General features: G+C 38.1%; 1 pseudogene; it reads left to right on the forward strand.

The window, feature by feature from the left end:
• Positions 1 to 10,900: 10,900 nt before the first annotated feature.
• The window catches only part of LOC147677995 (uncharacterized), a 30,029-nt pseudogene continuing 21,644 nt past the window's right edge, over positions 10,901 to 19,285 (forward strand).

Genomic DNA, 19,285 nt, shown 5'->3' on the forward strand with positions numbered 1-19,285 from the left:
GGAGGTGTGTAATGTGTGCATTGAGGATTCAGTGCATGGGTGCACATGAGTGACGTGCTCACCAGAAGCTCTTTTGTGCCCTTGTGTGATGCAGGCAGGTGTTGGTGGGGAGCATAATGATAGTGTGGGGTTGCACTGAGAGTCACATGCTCAGAGGAGATGTATTCACAATTGTTGGTGTGTATATAAGCCGGGCAATGCTTCAGTACTCCGAGGTTGATTGGCTTTGCAGGTATTCCAACCACCTCTGCCATAATAAAAAATAGGTGTCTCCAATGTAATTGGCTGCAGGCATCTTCGTACCATTTTTCTTTGATCAGGCCTTTAGACTGTTACCTCGCCTCACACACAAAACCTTGCCAGCTCTGTGAAAAAAATGCTAGGACGCCTCATCAGGGCCAGGGTAGAATGCGCTATAGCAATTACAATACGTGGAACCACACCCACCCATACATGCCAATGATTCAGACGGGCAATTCTCGGGTTTTATCCCTAAAATGACTTTATTTTAGCAGTCTCCCGGCTAAAGTAGTTTGTCATTAAATAGGGAAAATAAAGTCCCTCGTTTTTTTTTCTTTTTTCCAACTTCAGTGTTGAGATGTTGCCATGAATGCTCAGCTAAAGCCCTCCTGCCCGCAGTGGAGGAAATGCAGGTCACGCCATTGAACCGCCACGGCTTGCTATAGTGCTGGGGTCGGGAGAGTCATTCTTCCCTGAAGTGCTCCTGTATTGCAGTACTATGAAATTCAGTAATTTGTAGTACAAGCATGCACAGCAAGTCACTCCACTGAACTTCCTCTGCCGCTATGCTATGGTAGTGGGGTCAGGATGCAAGTGTGCGCAATGCACGTCACTACACTGAACTGATGCTGGAAGTGTAGAGGTGGGAGTCACTCACTTAACATGTTGCTGCACTGCAACATGCAATTCATAGATTGTGTGGATGCTGTACAAACGTACACTGGAGCTACAATCACCTGAAAGGCTTCTGTAGTTATATCGCTTAAATTCCTAGTGCCTGTGGAAATGAATGTGACCTTCTATTATGAAACTCTATAATTAAACTGGCTCACATGGTGTTGTGGAAATGTACATTGTTAGGGGTACACAGGTGCAGGGTCACCCTCTAGTCCATGGTTCCAAAGACTAACAAAAGAGATCGGCACTGGAGTTTAAATAAAATAAGTGTATTAATCACTCATGAGTGGGACCACGTCCACACAACACTCAAGCGCTGCAGGAGGTAGTACACTGAATTCACAAACCATCGTCCCTTTTATACCATTTTGTTGCAATGTAAGCATGTGAACAGAAATGGAAAGAACAAGTTTAGAAATAGCTATCAGTAAACAAGGGCAGATGAATGACTACGTGGTAAGCAAAGTGGGAGGGGGGAGCAGGAATGTTTATGGCAGCAGTAAATGGTAAACAGTGTACATCTGAGACCAGGTGCAGCTACAAACCCCCAGCACGTACATAGCTTAGCCAAGTCAGGAGGTCAACTGAAATAGATAACACAAGCAGAGTGAAAAGACAAGCAGCAGAGGACAGAAGAATTACGAAGGAAACAAAATGGACACCACCACCATGTAGTTATGTAATATTTGTCAGGGTTATCAAGCAAAGGATGACATATGGATTCAGTCTCCATTTATAATAGTGACTGAGTTTGAAAAGCATTCCATTACTGAAATATTCCAAAGTCTCATGTACAAGTGTCAACAAAGGGCAGTTTTCCTTTTCCAATTAAGCTGCCAGAGTGTTTGCCACCAGCAGCCGATTCCACATCAGTGCTTCGCTGGCCTCAATTCAATGTTTCAACGCAGGGGTCACATCCCAAGTAAGATGCCTATCTGCATTGGGAGTGTGTTTCTTCATGATGTTTTCATGTCAGTTGGTATTTCAGCTTAGAAGGGTTCAATTTGTAGAAAAATCCATCAAATGTGCTAATTATTTATATGGTTGTAGATTCCAGTTGTCCAGTGCCTTATATTGTGCTTCTCTCCCCTCTATACTATACTATGTGTATCTTTACTACTAGCTCTCCAGTACGTTCCATCAAGTGTTGCCTAATGTTTACCCTTGTAAAGTGGACCAGTGGTTTTCAAATGGATGGGTGTCAGGATCCGTACGTCAAGAACCGTGCTCTGACCTTACCCGACACGGCCGCCCATTTTTCCTCTACACAGCCACCGGACACCAACATCTCCATGGCTGGATCAACAGGCCTGCTGTGCCATATGACTGACCCTTTAACACTTTGGCTGCTAGAGTTATTCTTCCTCTGTGCTGGGCCATAATGGAAATGGGTGTCTTCATGACAAGCTCAGCTCGTCATGAGCACAGGAGCACTGTGCCTCATGATGAGCTGAGCTCGTCATGAGCACGGAAGGGGTTAAGGACGATCCCTATTCCAGCCTTTGGGGGTGGAGCCGAACCACGTCATCGCCCGATAAGGACCCGCAAGCCAATACCAGGCAAGAAGACGCCGAAAGGAGAAAGACACAGCTCTAGGAGACCCAGGAAGCTGGCAAACACGGCGGAATCACTAAAGGCACCCGCGGATCCCGAAGAGGAAAAGCCAGGAGGCCAACTGTAGTAATTACGGTGGAAACAGCAAGTTGTCTTGAGATGCTTAATTAAGATTACATGGATATAGAGCCAACATAGTAATCATCTGGCTCCAACAGACACTATTTCAAGAATGACCATTCTACTTTCTAACGTAACCAAGGAACACTGGTACAATCTTAAAGCAACACTGCACATGAAATAAGTGACACGCATTACAGATTACTACATTACCTTCTCTTCTCACACAAAAAAACAGACTGAAATTCAAACAATACATATGAAGGTAATCACCAATGAGGACTACCCAGTACATTAATATTAAACTATAATTAATCTCATAACTAATCTCTATACCTTACAGGATTAAAAATAGAACATGAACTTTTCCTGGAAAGAGTATTTGAGACTAATTCTTTATCACTCTTAGGAAACTGTTTTGATCAGAATAATTAACTTTAGCAACTTTGCCCAAATTCCACCAAAATCCTCCATCAATTTGAATAGCATTACCTACTATTTTCATAACTTTCACAGGAGGTTCAAATTTACTTTCCGCTTTGTTGACATGAATGGATTTCCTAATTCTAACATAATCACCCACATTGAAAGTGCTCAACTTTGACCCCTTTTTAGTGTCAAAACTTAACTTTTGTTTCTCTTGAGTAATAGATGCACTTTCTTTAACAAAAGACATTAACTTCTTCTTAACATCAGATTCATTTTTTACCCACTTAGACATCCAACCTGGACGACAAAAAGTATTTGGTTTCCTTCCCCTCATCAGCTCGAAAGGGGAAACTTTCGTTGAAGAGTGAGAAGTAGTCCTATAAAACCAAATCATGCTGTTAAGCGATTTAGCAACATCACAATTTTTAGCTTTTGCCCATTTCACACAGTCACCCACCACTCTATTCATTCTCTCCACAAGCCCATTTCCTTGAGGATGATATAGAGAACTTCTGCTGTGTTTGACCCCAGAGATGGACAAGAAGTCTTCAAATTCTTTAGAGGCAAATTCTTTCCCATTATCAGAAACAAGAATTTCCGGAAAACCTTCTCTACTCCACACTTCACTCAAGAAATCAATAATGGTCTTAGAATCAACACCCTTGACTAACTTGAATGCCGGCCATTTTGAAGCATAATACATCACAACCAAAATAAACCTTGCACCACCACTGAGAGTTATGTAAGGTCCCATAACATCTATTCCAACCTTTTGCCAAGGATGATCAGGACATTCCACTGGAATTAGTGGAGGAACACAGGTTTTGAGAGACTGGTCAGATGTTTTGCACATGTTGCAATCCATGACAAATTCATCAACCTCTGCATCCATACCTGGCCACCAAAATGTATTACGGATACGGCGCTTGGTAAAAGAAGATCCTAAATGTCCCTCATGAGCCCTAATTATGATACCTTTCCTAAAAACATGTGGTGGGATTAGTTCGTCATTCCGTAAGAGAATGTCATCTTCCACAGACAATTCATCTTCAATCTTTGAAAATTGTTGAAGAGGAGAGAGAACCTTTTCTCCTGGCCAACCAGACTTAATAAAGTTGCAAACTTCTTGAAGAATATCATCATTAACAAACGCCAACCTCCACTCCTCTTCAGAACAAAATTTAAGTTCTGGAATGTCCACACCAGCAACAAGACAATCTTCGCAATCTTCATCAATGAGATCAGCAAACAAAACATCTTCATCATGTGAGTCTACAGAGGGAAACCTTGAAAGAAAATCCGCTCTTCCTTTCCTTCCACCAGAGATATGCTTAACGTCAAAATGATATTGAAACAACCTGCTTACCATACGCATGATCCTAGGAGTAGAGCACTTAGTTATTGTTCCACTTAAAATATTAACCAACGGCTTATGGTCTGTTTGTAATAAAAATCGTTTGCCCCACACATTAGAACAAAATTTGTCAATAGCCCATGAGCAAGCCAAAGGTTCCTTTTCTACAACTGAATATTGTAATTCAGGAGATCGCAAAACTCTGGAAGCAAATCTGATAGTTCTCTCAACACCATCCTCTACTTGGGTCCTGGTGGCCCCTAAACACACTTGAGTAGCATCAACTGTCAAACAACAAGGAAGGCTTGGATCAAACGGCTTTAAGATAGAACTTTTACTCACACTGTCTTTGACCTTTTGAAAAGCTGTGACGCACTCATCACACCACACAAATTTGCTTCCCTTCTTCAATAAATTGCTAATGGGTCTAACAATGGTAGCATAGTGAGGTATAAATCTGGAGTAATACTCACAAAGATCTAAAAGGGACTTCACACCTGTTTTGTCTGTGGGAGTGGCAGCATTAGAAATAGCCTCTAACAAACCAGGCCTTGGTTTAATTCCATCTTGGGTAAGAATATGCCCTAGATATTAAACCTCAGTGCAAAAAAAATTAAATTTCTCCAACTTCAAAACAGCTCCATGCTCTTGAAAAAGACTCACAACTTTATGTAAGATTTTGTCATGCGACTGAGAATCCTTCGCAAAGATAAGTACGTCATCTTGGAAGACCAGCAATCTGTCAACTCCTCTGAGAATATTATTTATCACACGTTGAAATACCGACGCAGCAGATGCCAATCCAAAAGGCACACGTTGGTATTGAAACGTCCCTAGAGGAGAGACAAAAGCTGTGAGATGACGTGCTTCTGGGTGTAATTCAATCTGGTGATAGGAGTAGCCAGGTCCAGTTTGGTAAAGATTTTAGCACACTTGGTAGATGCAAAGAGATCTTGGATTTTAGGTAAGGGATGTGAGTCAACCCAAATTTCTTTATTCACTGACCTCAAATCCACACATACGCGAAGTTGACCACCCCTCTTCCTGGCAACGGCCAAAGGTTCCTGGTCTCAAAATCATCTTGAAAAGACCCTGCTGAAACCATCCTAAGATATCTAGACCTTTGATGGCAACATATTTTACCCCTGATCCGTCTTCCCTTAATACACAATTCATCTTCATAGTAGCCTAAAAGATAAATTTTCCATCCTTCGTATGACACTGGTGTGCGGTCAGGAGGTAGAAGAGATTGTGTCCCCTTCCATGTTTCATCAAAAAGTTAGATCCAACCTAAATATCTACTATGGGATCAACACAATCTTTCGGATCCCCTTCGACCACTTCTTCAAGCATAAGATCAGTAACAGAGACGACTTCGCTATCTGATGAGGAATCTGAATCAACCATGCATACAGTAGGTTTTTAAAAACTTTTCTGTGCATGAGGCTGGGTTGCTTGTCAAAACAAAGTTTAAGTTTTTGTACAGTTTCCAAATGCACATTATCTAGGGCAGGATCACCTTCTGAAAGTTCAGGAAGATGTTTGAAAACAGACCTTCCTTCAAAACCAAGGGAGTGTAAAAGTAAATATTTTTCCAGTCAGCAGCATATCTAGATGCACCTATTGCCCCAAGATATGTTTCAAAGGCATCATGCCATACATCCCACCTTATAGTAGGTTCACCAGGACTGTCAAGGAATGATGATGGCGGATTAATAGATTGTAAAGTGCACATATTATATAAGACTGAACAAATACAAAAAACAAATGATGATGATTTGCCCAAAAGTACAAATGTCTGACAAATTATAAATTACCAAACTTTCTTAAACATGTCAAACCAAGATATAAATTGACACAATTTACACACTGCAGGAAGCTCCAAGCAACACTAAAGTAAAATTTACTAGGTATTACTGTAAATCAAAACAACTTATGAAATAAAGGCTGTGTGTATCAGCGAGGAATTGCCAGTATCCCTTGACACACAATTAAGCTGTATGCATCGGCGATAAAATGTGATTTTAATATGAACAGCTGTGTGTATCAGCGGAGAGCAATAATAATTGTTGTCAATAAATACTTCTTTTAAATATACTTCTTTTAAATATGGTACGATGACGCACAGAAATTGCTGTGCGCATCAGCGAAGAACAACGCAGTATGTTTGAAGATACAATGATGAAAGGATATTAAAACTGTGCGTAATGGTAAGATACTTCTTTCAAATGCGGAAAGATGATGCACATATATAGCTGTACGTGTCAGCGAAGAACAACACAATATGTATAAGGATACGCTTTGACACGCTTCTTTTCAATTCTTGGAAGACTGAATAACACAGCGTGTTTCAGTTGCTAGGATACAAGTAGGAAATCGAAGACAATGGAGGTGGTGATGTTATTTCCCAGGAGCCAATAGCTTCGCTAGAAGAACGAGGACAGCAGTAACAAGCAGCCAATGACGATTGAGTACTGTAGCTTGTGGCACTACTCGTAGAGGACTTCATGGAACACAAGCAAGGAAAGAATGGAGCTGCGTAGCGGAGTCAAAACAAACGTCACAGATAAAGACAGTTGATAACAAGTTAATGTCGATACCTTTCAAACAATGCATCCAAGCAAATTCCTCTGTAAACTATAGAAACATGCCCTTTATCTTCAAAAAGCGCTTTGATGAACCGATGTGAAGCGACAACACACTCAGCGATCGTAGGATCAAATAGCAGAAGTCAAATATAAATAAAAGCAATCCTACCATCGGTTTGATGAAAACGCTTCATTTTTGGAAGTAGAGGCACAGTAAAACAACAATAATTTAAAAAGGACAGCAGTTGCTGTAGAGTCACGAAGTGAATAGTCTTAACCTCATAGCTGCTATTACACATTCCTCCACAGTGCTGCGCTGTCCATTAGAACTAGTGCTGAATGGACGTTCAATGGTCGTGCGCAGCACTGGGGAGGTAGCGCTGCTGACGACCATTGGCCGTCAGCAGCACTTAAGGGGTTAAATATCTTCCTTTGAAAAATCAAAACTCGCCAAAATTAACAAATAAAATAAAGTTGTGGTAAGACACGCAGGTTCATCCATGAAATCAGCTCCGTCGTCAATAAAATGTAGTAATTACGCTGGAAACAGCAAGTTGTCTTGAGATGTTTATGATTGCATGGCTATAGAGTCAGCATAGTAATCATCTGGCTCCAATAGACACTATCTCAAGAATGACGATTATACATTCTAAATTAACCAAGGAACACTGGTACAATCTTAAAGCAACACTGCACATGAAATAAGTGATAAGCATTACAGATCACTACACCAACGTTCCCTCATATCGCCTTGCCACGTTCCAGGAGGAACGTGGCTTTAACAGGTGCATCAGCACTTGCGGCGAACCGGGAGACAGTGTATTCAATGTCCCCGGGAGGAGTGGGGCTGCCGGCCGGAAAACCGAACAGCGGGTAGTGCTTTCTAGCCCACATGTGCCTGCGCAACTCCAGTGACGGTTACCCTCCCTGCACCATCTGAACCAGCAACCCGGGTGATATGACACTCATACCCTTTCCCTTCCAGTTCTAAGTACTAATCAAGTGCGGTTTTCTTTCCTGTCTTGTCTTGGTTTTTTTGTGGCCATCTTGAGTTCATCCCCTGATGCGAAAGACACCAAGGAACAACGTCGAAGGTGGAGAATGGCATCCCCTTGAAAGACGATGTCTAAAGCTCTTCTTTGTTTTGTTATCCCCTCTGTGAACATAGACAGTTAAAAATAAAAACCCTTGGAGCATTCTATGTGCGTCACAATGCGCTTTGTCCTGCCCGTTTGACAAGTGGTGGAGAATAAAGGCAGCTTGACCTCCATGGACCATGATAAGAATGGAGAACCTTATACAGCACATAGTTGAAGGACAGAAAAAACTCGAATGGGAAGTGGAACGTCAACTGACCTCTGCACAGGCGGACAGGGACGCATTCAGGGACCTTATGAAAGTCCAGATGGAGACCCTCCTAAAGGTCGTGGAACATTCCGCCCCGGCTGCTACTGGACATAGGTTAAACCGTGGTACCGCCGCCACCCCTACAGGATCACTACAAAAATACACCCCAGGCGAAGACCCTGATGCCTTCCTCCTGAACTTTGAAAGAGCAGCTAGAGCATCTAGTTAGCCCATTGGGAAGTGGCCTTTCTTTCTGGCCTCCCCTACTGACAGGCGATGCTCAGGTGGCTTACCAGGTAGCCAACGCTGGAGGAGTGACCCCATATGAATAAGTCAAAGCCATAATTCTAGACCACCTTGGTATGGATTCCGAAGTGTACCGGAAAGAAAAGGGGGCGCCCGGTCATACACCAAAAACTCTATTATAAACTAAAGCTTGCAGCTGAGAAGTGGTTGAAACCGAATGACTGGTCCAAAGAAGAGATCCTGAGTGTCATCGTCCTGGAGCAATTTTTAGACGCGTTGCCATACAATACACGCCATTGGTTAAGACAACACGCCAACTTAACAGCAGAAAAGGCAGTGGATTTGGCAACGTCCTTCTCCCATGCCCAACCCTGAATGTCTCCTTGGGAACCCTGAGAAGACTTCCAAAACAACACCTGTCCGCAGACAGGCACCTAGACCCATCAAAGAGATTGAAAAGGCTCGTATGGTCTGGCCCGACCTCCCCATCAATAGAGGGCCCCAATGTTTGAACTGTGGTGAGTGGGGTCACATCGCCCGAGCCTGTCCCCACAAGAAAACAGAGGAACCAATGGACATTAGTTACCTCCCCAGGAGTCTCATGTATACGGCAGAGATGGGGACCTATTTCTATGTAAGTGTGATGGTAAACAGTATTCCGGTAAAAGCCCTTCTGGACTCTGGCTGCCGACAGTCGGTGATACGGGGTTCGTTAGTTGATCCCAACCAACTGATCCCAGGTTGAGAGGTCTACATTGCTGTGTGCATGGAGACGTCCTGTCTTATCCCATGGCTCAGGTTCCGCTAAAAAACTCAAAGGGTACTCTCTCTACGGTAATAGTGGGGGTATTAGACACCCTAACGGAAGAAGTGATATTAAGGACACATAATCCCAACTTCCTATCTTTATTAATGCATACCATGAGGGAAAAAGATACAGGGACTTCCCGGCGAACCGCTGTGAGGGCTTTTCTAACACAAGAACCCTGGTTGATGGTCAAGGACTTTCGTTGGGCCCAAAATAAAGATGCCTCCATCACACAGGTTCAGGAGGAAGCATGAAAACTACAAAAAACGGCAATGACTTTCGATACAGGGTAGCAGCCCCTGGTGAGAAACCCCAATTACTGGTACCCCAGGAGTTCCATGAACAGATAATGTTTTTTGCCCATTCCCATTTGTTGGCTGGCCACTTAGGAGCAGAAAAAAACCACCCAGGGGTTGTTACGTTTCTTTTACTGGCCAGGGATATACTCCCCGACAAAAAAAATATTGTAGGGAGTGTCCTATTTGTCAGAAAAAGAATCCCTTCTCCCTCCCCAGGTAACTCTACAACCTTTACCTATAGTAGGAAAACCATTTGAGCGGGTAGGCATGGATATTATAGGGCCGCTACCACGTTCAAAAAAGGGGTTCCAGTATGTTCTGGTCCTAGTTGATTACTGCACCAAGTTCCCTGAATCCTTCCCTCTCAGGGCCCCTACCACCTCCAATATAGCTGATAAGCTGCTCGAATTTTTCTCTCGGTTGGGTTTCCCCATATAATATTGATGGATCAAGGTACGCCCTTTGTCTCAAAGCTGATGTCACAGGTTTGTAGGTTATTAGACGTGAGGCATATAAAGACAGCCATTTATCACCCACGAACAGATGGCCTGGTAGAGATACAACGGGACCTTGAAGCTGACCCTGAAAGATATATTAACGGGTCAACGTAAGGACTAGGATCGTTTACTTCCCCTCGCCCTCTTTGTCATTCACCAACAGATACAGAGAAGTCTCGGTTGTTCCTCCTTCGCACTGCTCTATGGGAGCCAACCCAGGACCCTGTTAGAGATAACAAGAGAAGCCTGGGAGAAAAACAACAACGACACCAGTGAATTGCTAGAATATACCCAACATCTACGGTCTAAAATCAGAAAATTCAGTGACCTGGCTCAAGCCAACCTAGAAAAAAAACAGACACTCCAAAAACAGATTACGATAAAGTGAAGAAATGTAGGCCCTTGGCAGTGAATGATTGGGTCCTGATACTATTACCCCCTGCCTTGTCTAAAGTTAAGAGCGAATGAAAATGTCCCTTTAAAATCATGGGATCAATCGGCAAAACCACCTATAGAGTCCAAATAGGACCTAACAAACAGCAGACATACCACATTATCTTGTTGAAGAAATGGATAGGGTCCCCACCAGTAGATTACCAGCTAGTGCTGTCCCCCAGTACTGGTACATGCACTCTTGAACAGCTAGTAGTTAATGATGACCTTACCCCAGAACAACAAAGCGGACTACTAGACATATTGAAGAATACATCCCCTTATTTTCAGATCTACCGGGGAGAACCATGCTGGTGGAACACTGCATAGAAACAGAAGGGAAAGTGGTGAAGCAAAGGCCATATAGGATACAGGCGTCCCGACGGGAAGCAGTCTCCGAAGAATTCTACAAGCTGCTTCAGATGGGCGTAATCAGACCCTCTCGGAGTGAGTGGACCTTTCCCATTGTGTTGGTTCCAAAACCTGATGGCTCTATCAGGTTTTGCATCGATGTTCGCCAAGTGAATGCAATCTTCAAATTGGATGCCTATTCCTTACCTGATTAGACTAACTAATAGAGAGACTGGGAGATGAAGCTTCCTCTGGCAAACAGAGACACTTTTGCGTACCTTATTCTACACCTGCACAGGGTCCTACAGAGCGCTTACTGTAATAAGGACCAGAATAGCCTGGCGCGAGTGGGCCGACTCTTGTTGGTCACTCAATATCGGAGCCCAGTCTATTGATGATCATCCAGGACACTCCAAGGCAGGCCAAGGTCCTCTCTCGCCTACTCTTCGTGCCCTCGAGCTTCTGGAACAAGATCCTATCAAACAACCGTGAGAACCTACATCCTGCAGCAGTGGAGTACAACTTAGAGCAGTGTGGCAGGTCTGCGGAGAGCGTAGGCCAGCTCTTTCCACCCTTGACCTCTCCAGAGATCAACTTGCAAACGTTGTCATCTGCCTGCACAACCAGGGGGAGCGATGCCTGGGAGCACCCTTACCCAGCCAGTTGTCAGCCAAGAAATTGATGGAACCGAAAAAGAAACAGCGTTTCTTCACCTCCCCAAATCAGTGATGCTGACAATTTTTACAGCCTTGGCAGAGCGATATAAAATAAATCTGTCGACTCAATTGAAAAAGTGAATAAATAAAATGTGAAAGCGCTGCATGGGAGCTAGTAAACTAATGATCTAAATAAATAAGCCCGCCCACTAAATGCGGACCACACTGCTAAAACAAATACATTCAAAAACAATGCTGCTATAGTTAAAGTGGACTGCCATTAGTAAAAATTAAAATAAATGGTGCCGACTTGCTGCAAGGTAGAGGGTGGAATAGGAGAAGAGCATTCAATAAAATAGTGCTCACCAACTTATAAAATAGACCATGTAACAACGGATCACTGAAATATTATCGACGGTCAGATTATCGACTTGTAAAAATATCGTTGAAAAATTATCGACGACAAAAATATCGACTTTCTATACTTATTACACCAACTACAAAAATATCGAGTCAAAAATATCGACTCTTTAGAATATCTAGTACATAAATATTGCCTTAATAAATATCGACTACAAATATATCGTTTATCATGAAATGACCCCTAACACTACAAAAATATCGACTACTAAAATATAGAGTACTAAAATATTGTTTCCAAAAAAATATCGAGTTCATTTTTGTACCCTTTCATGTCTAAAATACCATATTAATCGTCAATAAAAATCATTGCTCTATACAAAATACATTTTACATATAATACCTGTTACTTTTATAACATTCCTATTTATCTACATTTGCTATACATTCTATTAAATGCGTTCTATCATTTTAAAAATATTCTATACATTTAACTAACATTTTCATTCTTTGTTCTCACTTACACATATATTTTATTTAACAACTAACCGGCTTTAATGCGGAAATCACCACATACCACCATTCTCACATCAACAAACACCAATTAACAAAAAAAAATTCAAACTAGCCTATACAATGCTTCATTTCATCCTACAACCAATCAAATCAAAGCACACAAAATACACATACTATAAAAGGGATACATGCATTCTACCATTTGTTGCTGCTAACTCTATAGAAAGAAGATGCCAAAACTCTGAAGATTTTGTTCCTGAACAAACATCTTTAAGGATCCAGCTCACTGGCTAATTATTCAAGTAAGTTACAGTGCATTATTTAGAAATCTAAATTAGTAGTCTACTATTTTACTTATATCTCCTAACTCTTGCACTTATTTAATTTTTATCTCCTCCTACATTTCTGATAGAAACTACTCCAAATAAATTCCTAATACATGCTCCTATTTCTTCACCTGGAAAATCAGATAGTAAGTATATATTAATGCTCTGTTATACACCAACTGCTGTTTTTACACACTATTTCACAAGATTCATTCTTTATTTTAAACATTTTATTCACAGATATTCTGAGATTTTCCTATTTCAACACTACAAATGTATAAAACTACACTAATTAAACATGTAAGTATATATGTTTTTGTTTTTAAACACCCAATATAAAAGATGCTATTTTCTAAACAACATATCTTGCATATTACATCTTCCCTACAGATCCAATAAAAACATCCAACATCAACTGTACCAAAAGACAAGACTACCCTTGTAAAAAATGTAAGTATACTTGTAATTTGTCTAAAACTTCCGAAAAAACGAAAACTATGTTCTTAACACCATGTTATATATTTTATATTTCCTCTACAGATATTCTGAATACATCATACATCTATTCTACCTACAGCAAACAAAACTACTTATTCAAAAGTTAGTATACTTTTAAATATTTCCCATTTCCCAACGGTTCCAAATATTATTTATAATAATTTACATTTATTTATTCTATCTTCTCTACAGATCTGAACTTTACTACCTTGATGTACTCCACCAAATACTACAACTCAACTATTTAAACAAGTAAGTATATGTAATGTTTACATCAAATGTACTACTAAGCAAAATAGAAAACTGCTTTTTCCTAGGAAAAACCTTTGTTATGTGTAAACATTAACTTAGCATTTCTATATTTTCATACCAACAGTAAATAAAGAAATACATACAAGAAAATCCTTCAAAATACAGTTCTGCATTTGTGATTACTACTTTTAGTAACTGCAAGTATAAATGCATCATTAATTATGTTTGCACCACAAAGTGAAATATATGTTTTTTGATTTTGTTTCTTTCTACTCTTTCCTAGAACAAGTAAAACAAAATGACACAAGGTGCAGAATTTGTTATGTCACAGAAAAATAAATTACTGTTATGTTATATGGGTTATGTTTATAATCAGGAAAGACAAAGTGGTAGAAAAGTTTTCTGGAAATGTACCAAATATTACTCAAACAAATGTTATGAGAGGGCTACTACTGAGGAAACTAATGTGTTATTTACCAGGGAACACAATCATCCCCCCAATGTCACAGAAATTGAAATAAGAGATGCTTTAGAAAGTATAAAAACTGCTAGCACACAAAGTGATAAACCAACAACACAAATCCTTAAAGAAGAACTGTTAAAAGTCCCAGCCCATGCTTCAGGTCAGCTACCCTCTATTGACTCCCTTAAACGCACAATTGCATGCACTATAAGACTCACTACCACAACCCAACCCAACCCTACTACTTTTGAGGAAATTATTATTTCACCAGAAATGTGCATCACACACAATAAAGACAAATGTATCCTTTTTGACAATGAAAGCAGTACAAACAGAATCATAATGTTTGCAACTGCAAGTAATTTAAGAAAAATCCAACAGTGTCCCCAATGGATGCTGGATGGAACATTTAAACCATGCCCAAAACCTTTTTATCAACTATATTCCATCCACGGTTTACACCATAACTATAACATCCCTTTCATTTACTGTTTGCTACCTAACAAACAGCAAAACACTTATACAGAAATATTAAATGTTCTCAAAAATGAAATCAATAATTATTTTCCACAAAAAATAATTATTGATTTCGAATTAGCTATGATTAAAAGCATTTTGAAAACATTTCCCCACACAGCAATCCAGGGTTGCTACTATCATTTCAATCAGAGCATATGGAAACATCTCCAGAAATCAACTTTAAGTATACTATACTCTACAGATAGCACCTTTGCCTATCAAATTAAAAAATTGATAGCACTGGCCTACATTCCTGTTATCGATGTAGCGGAACACTATAATTTATTAATTGACAGCACATATTACAAGAGGAATGAAGATAAACTAACCCCATTACTGGACTATTTCGAAGATACTTGGGTGGGAAGGTTGCACAGATCTGGACATCGACGCCAACCCAAATTCCAAATCCCTTGGTGGAATGTCTATCTTAGTACTTTAAACCAAGAGGCTAAAACAAACAACAGTGTAGAAGGGTGGCATAATGCTTTCCAAGCTACCACAAGCAGAGCCAAACCCACATTCCATAACCTACTAGAAGCTTTGAAAAAAGAACAAAGCTATCAAGAACTAAGAATGGAACAATCTGTGACACAAATTGGTCCAAAACTAACTAAACAAACTAAACAAATGTTCCGACTACTGCAAAGTCAAGTCACACTATATCCTACAACTAGAGGATTAGAATACCTGTCAATAATAGCTAAAAGCCTACTATAAAAATGTCTACAAAATATACTAATGTCTTCTTACAATAATGGTAAATATAAAAATCATAAACATTTCTAAACAATTATAAATAATACATATTTGTTTAACAAACTTATCAAAATTTGGGACATTATTTCTGAACAAATATGCAATATTTATAATTACATCACACATACACATTACATAAAGATCGACATTTCCCACCCAATAAAAAAGTACTTTAAATACTTACAATTTTTGTAGATGAAAAAGACGTAATCAAGCAAAATACAATCCATACAATCCATTCCAATGTAGGACAATTCCAATATGGGAAACCCTCAAAAACCCGAAAATTAAGTAAAAATGAAATAAACGCTCCAGGAAATCCCGAAAACAGTAGTGTGGACACCTTAGTATTTAAAGTGATATACACACAACTTTTAAAAAACGGTCACGCATATCAATGTATCAATCCAATACGAAACCCTCCAAAAACCCGAAAAATGTTTAACATTTTTTAAATCCGCTCCTGGCAAACACGAAAAATAGGAGATACATGTCTAAATATAACCATAATAAGTCATACATTAATTTCTCCGGAAAAAAACACGCTTCCTTATATGTAGTTTTCATGCGAGGAACCGGAACCTGTAAAAAAACATACATAACGAAACCCACCCACAAATAGCCCATAACATTTGTAAATACACTCACAATTAACATTAACCATGTAAGAAGACATTTCCTAACACTTAAAATAACACTAGAACTAAAACATACACGACGCATCTATAACGACGCCATTTCACCTAAACGCTACATAAACAATTCATACATACACACAAAAACACTACACAGTTCGAATATACCCTCAAACATTACCACTCAGTTATAAATAGTATGTAAAATTAACCTTACCTCTCTCCACGCGAAGCAACTCCCAACCGCGAGCTTCTCCAGTCCTGAATTAAGCTCAACAACCTTACGCGGTAAAAAAGTAGTCCCCTTAAACCATTTTTGAAAAGGTATCATAGAAAATACAATGTTATAGTAAAAAAATATAATACATACACATTGTTATTTTAGCAAATTAATACACTAGACTCATTATAATTTAAACTGTTTAAAACATATAAATATATTTAATATTAGTTAATATATAGTAATTATTATATATTAATAATATAAAAAAATTATGTAACACTTGAAATAATATATGTAAATAATTTCTTATTGTGTACATTTATTGGAATAACTTTGTGTTTGTTTTTAACTAAACATTATAATTGTTTATGGTAATAATTAATAATAATAAATAATATAACTTATTTATTGTTATTAATATAAAAATTATAACCATTTAATATATAAACAATGCCCTGAAATAATGTATTTTTATTTGTCTGAATGTATGTTTTTCTGAAAAGAAGAGATACATGATTATGTTTAGTAATTAATAATAATAATAAATATATTTGTTATTATTTTTATTAATTATTACAAAATGTTTTATAATAATCTCTAAGTATTTTAAAAGTATATAATTGCATAAATAATCTTTTGCCACTCCCCTATACTGTTATAAAGTTTACAACATAATATATTTATATGTTTCATTTAAAAACAACATTGTCTGAAATATGTACCAAAAAATGTCTTAATTTGTATTTCCATATCTTGAGCAAATATAATAATTGTCATGTTACTTTATAAAAATGTAAATTTAAAAAATATATATTTAATAATATTAATATATGATTTTAAAATTATTAAATATAAATGGAAGAAGCTGACAAAAAACTGGTTTTTAATTTAATTTAATATAAATACTTGTTACTCAAAGTTAATGATGAGAAAAATTTTTATTTACAGAAAAAATGTTGTTAAATAATTTTGTGTGATAATTTACAACATGTACATAAATGATAATGTGTTATTCTGCGAATACTACATTTCAAAATAATGTTATGTTATTTGTGATTGTATTGTAGTACACATAAAAAAATAAAAAATGTTTAATAAAGTTTTGTGAAAACATCCATTTTGCATTATTTTGTGATATAATAACACAGTAATGTACAATTATATGCAAATGTGCTGGACACTGACCAATTAATATTTACTATTGCTACTCCAGTCAAGCTAATATCATGGAAGGTGCTGGACACTGACCAATAATTATTTACTATTCCTACTCCAGTCAAGCTAATATCAGGGAAGGTGCTGGACACCGACCAATGATTAATTACTATTCCAACTCCAGTCTAGCTAATATCAGGGAAGGTGCTGGACACAAACCAATTAATAATTACTATTCCAACTCCAGTCTAGCTAATATCAGGGAAGGTGCTGGACAGTGACCAATTAAAAATTACTATTGTAACTCCACTCTAGCTAATATCTGGGAAGGTGCTGGACAGTGACCAATTAATAATTACTATTCCTACTCCAGTCAAGCTAATATCTGAGAAGGTGCTGGACACTGACCAATTAATAATTGCTATTCTAACTCCAGTCTAGCTAATATCAGTGAAGGTGCTGGACTCAGAAAAAAATTATATTACTATGCCAACTCCAGTCAAGCTAATATCAGGGAAGGTGCTGGACACAGAACAATTATTAATTACTATTCCTACTCCAGTCAAGCTAATATCAAGGAAGGTGCTGGACACTGACCAATTAATAATTGCTATTCCTACTCCAGTCAAAGTAATATCAGGAAAGGTGCTGGACACTGACCATGTATAAATTAGAATTGCTACTTTAGTATAATCTTATAGTATAAAATTTTGTCAAAAATTTATATATTTTTTAGTAATTTTATTTAAATTTATTTTATTATATTTTGTGCAGAGTAGTACTAAATTTATTTATTTGCAGAAAAATTTGCAACTTTTTGTCACAATAATTTATTCAATAATTTGTAATATTTATATTATTTTTTTGCACACTTTATATTCCTAATACTAATATTATGTTGAATGTATGACATAATATCGACAGACAGAATATCTACATACAAAAATATTGACACAAAAATATCGAAATCAAAAATATGGGAGTCATATCTTCATAAAGGTAAGTACAAAAATATCGAACAATTAATATCGTAGTTCAAAAATATCGAAAGTAAAAATATCGTTTTTTTAAATGTATTAATAATAATGTAAAAATAATTTTAAAATACATATAATTTTACAAATATTAAATAAAAACATTAAAACATAATTTAAAAATTAAAACTAATACATATAAATTTAAAATAAATTAAAAACTTAATAATTATTTTTTTTAATTTCATTTAATTGATTTGATTTAAATTTATTTTATATTTACCCTGTACCCCAAAAACCCAAAACTGACTCTGAACTCTAAAAATACCCCTTTACCCAAAAACCCAAAACTGACCCTGAACCCTAAAAATACCCCTTTACCCAAAAACACAAAACTGACCCTGAACCCTAAAAATACCCCTTTACCCAAAAACTGAAAACTGACCTGAACCCAAAAAATACCCCTTTACCCAAGAACTGAAAACTGACCCTGAATCCTAAAAATACCCCTTTACCCAAAAACCCAAAACTGACCCTGAACCATGAAAATACCCCTTTACCCAAAAACTGAAAACTGACCCTAAACCCAAAAAATACCCCTTTACCCAAGAACTGAAAACTGACCCAGAATCCTAAAAATACCCCTTTACTCAAAACACTGAAAACTGACCCTGAACCCTAAAAATACCCCTTTACTCAAAACACTGAAAACTGACCCTGAACCCTAAAAATACCCCTTTACCCAAAAACTGAAAACTGACCCTGAACCCAAAAAATACCCCTTTACCCAAGAACTGAAAACTGACCCAGGACCCTAAAAATACCCCTTTACCCAAAAACTGAAAACTGACCCTGAACCCTAAAACACCCCTTTACCCAAAAACTGAAAACTGACCCTGAACCCTAAAAATACCCCTTTACCCAAGAACTGAAAACTGACCCTGAACCCTAAAAATACCCCTTTACCCAAAAACCCAAAACTGACCCTGAACCCTAAAAATACTCC

The sequence above is a fragment of the Lissotriton vulgaris genome, chromosome 12 (genome assembly GCF_964263255.1).
Source record: "Lissotriton vulgaris chromosome 12, aLisVul1.2, whole genome shotgun sequence".
Taxonomy (NCBI): Eukaryota; Metazoa; Chordata; class Amphibia; order Caudata; family Salamandridae; genus Lissotriton; species Lissotriton vulgaris.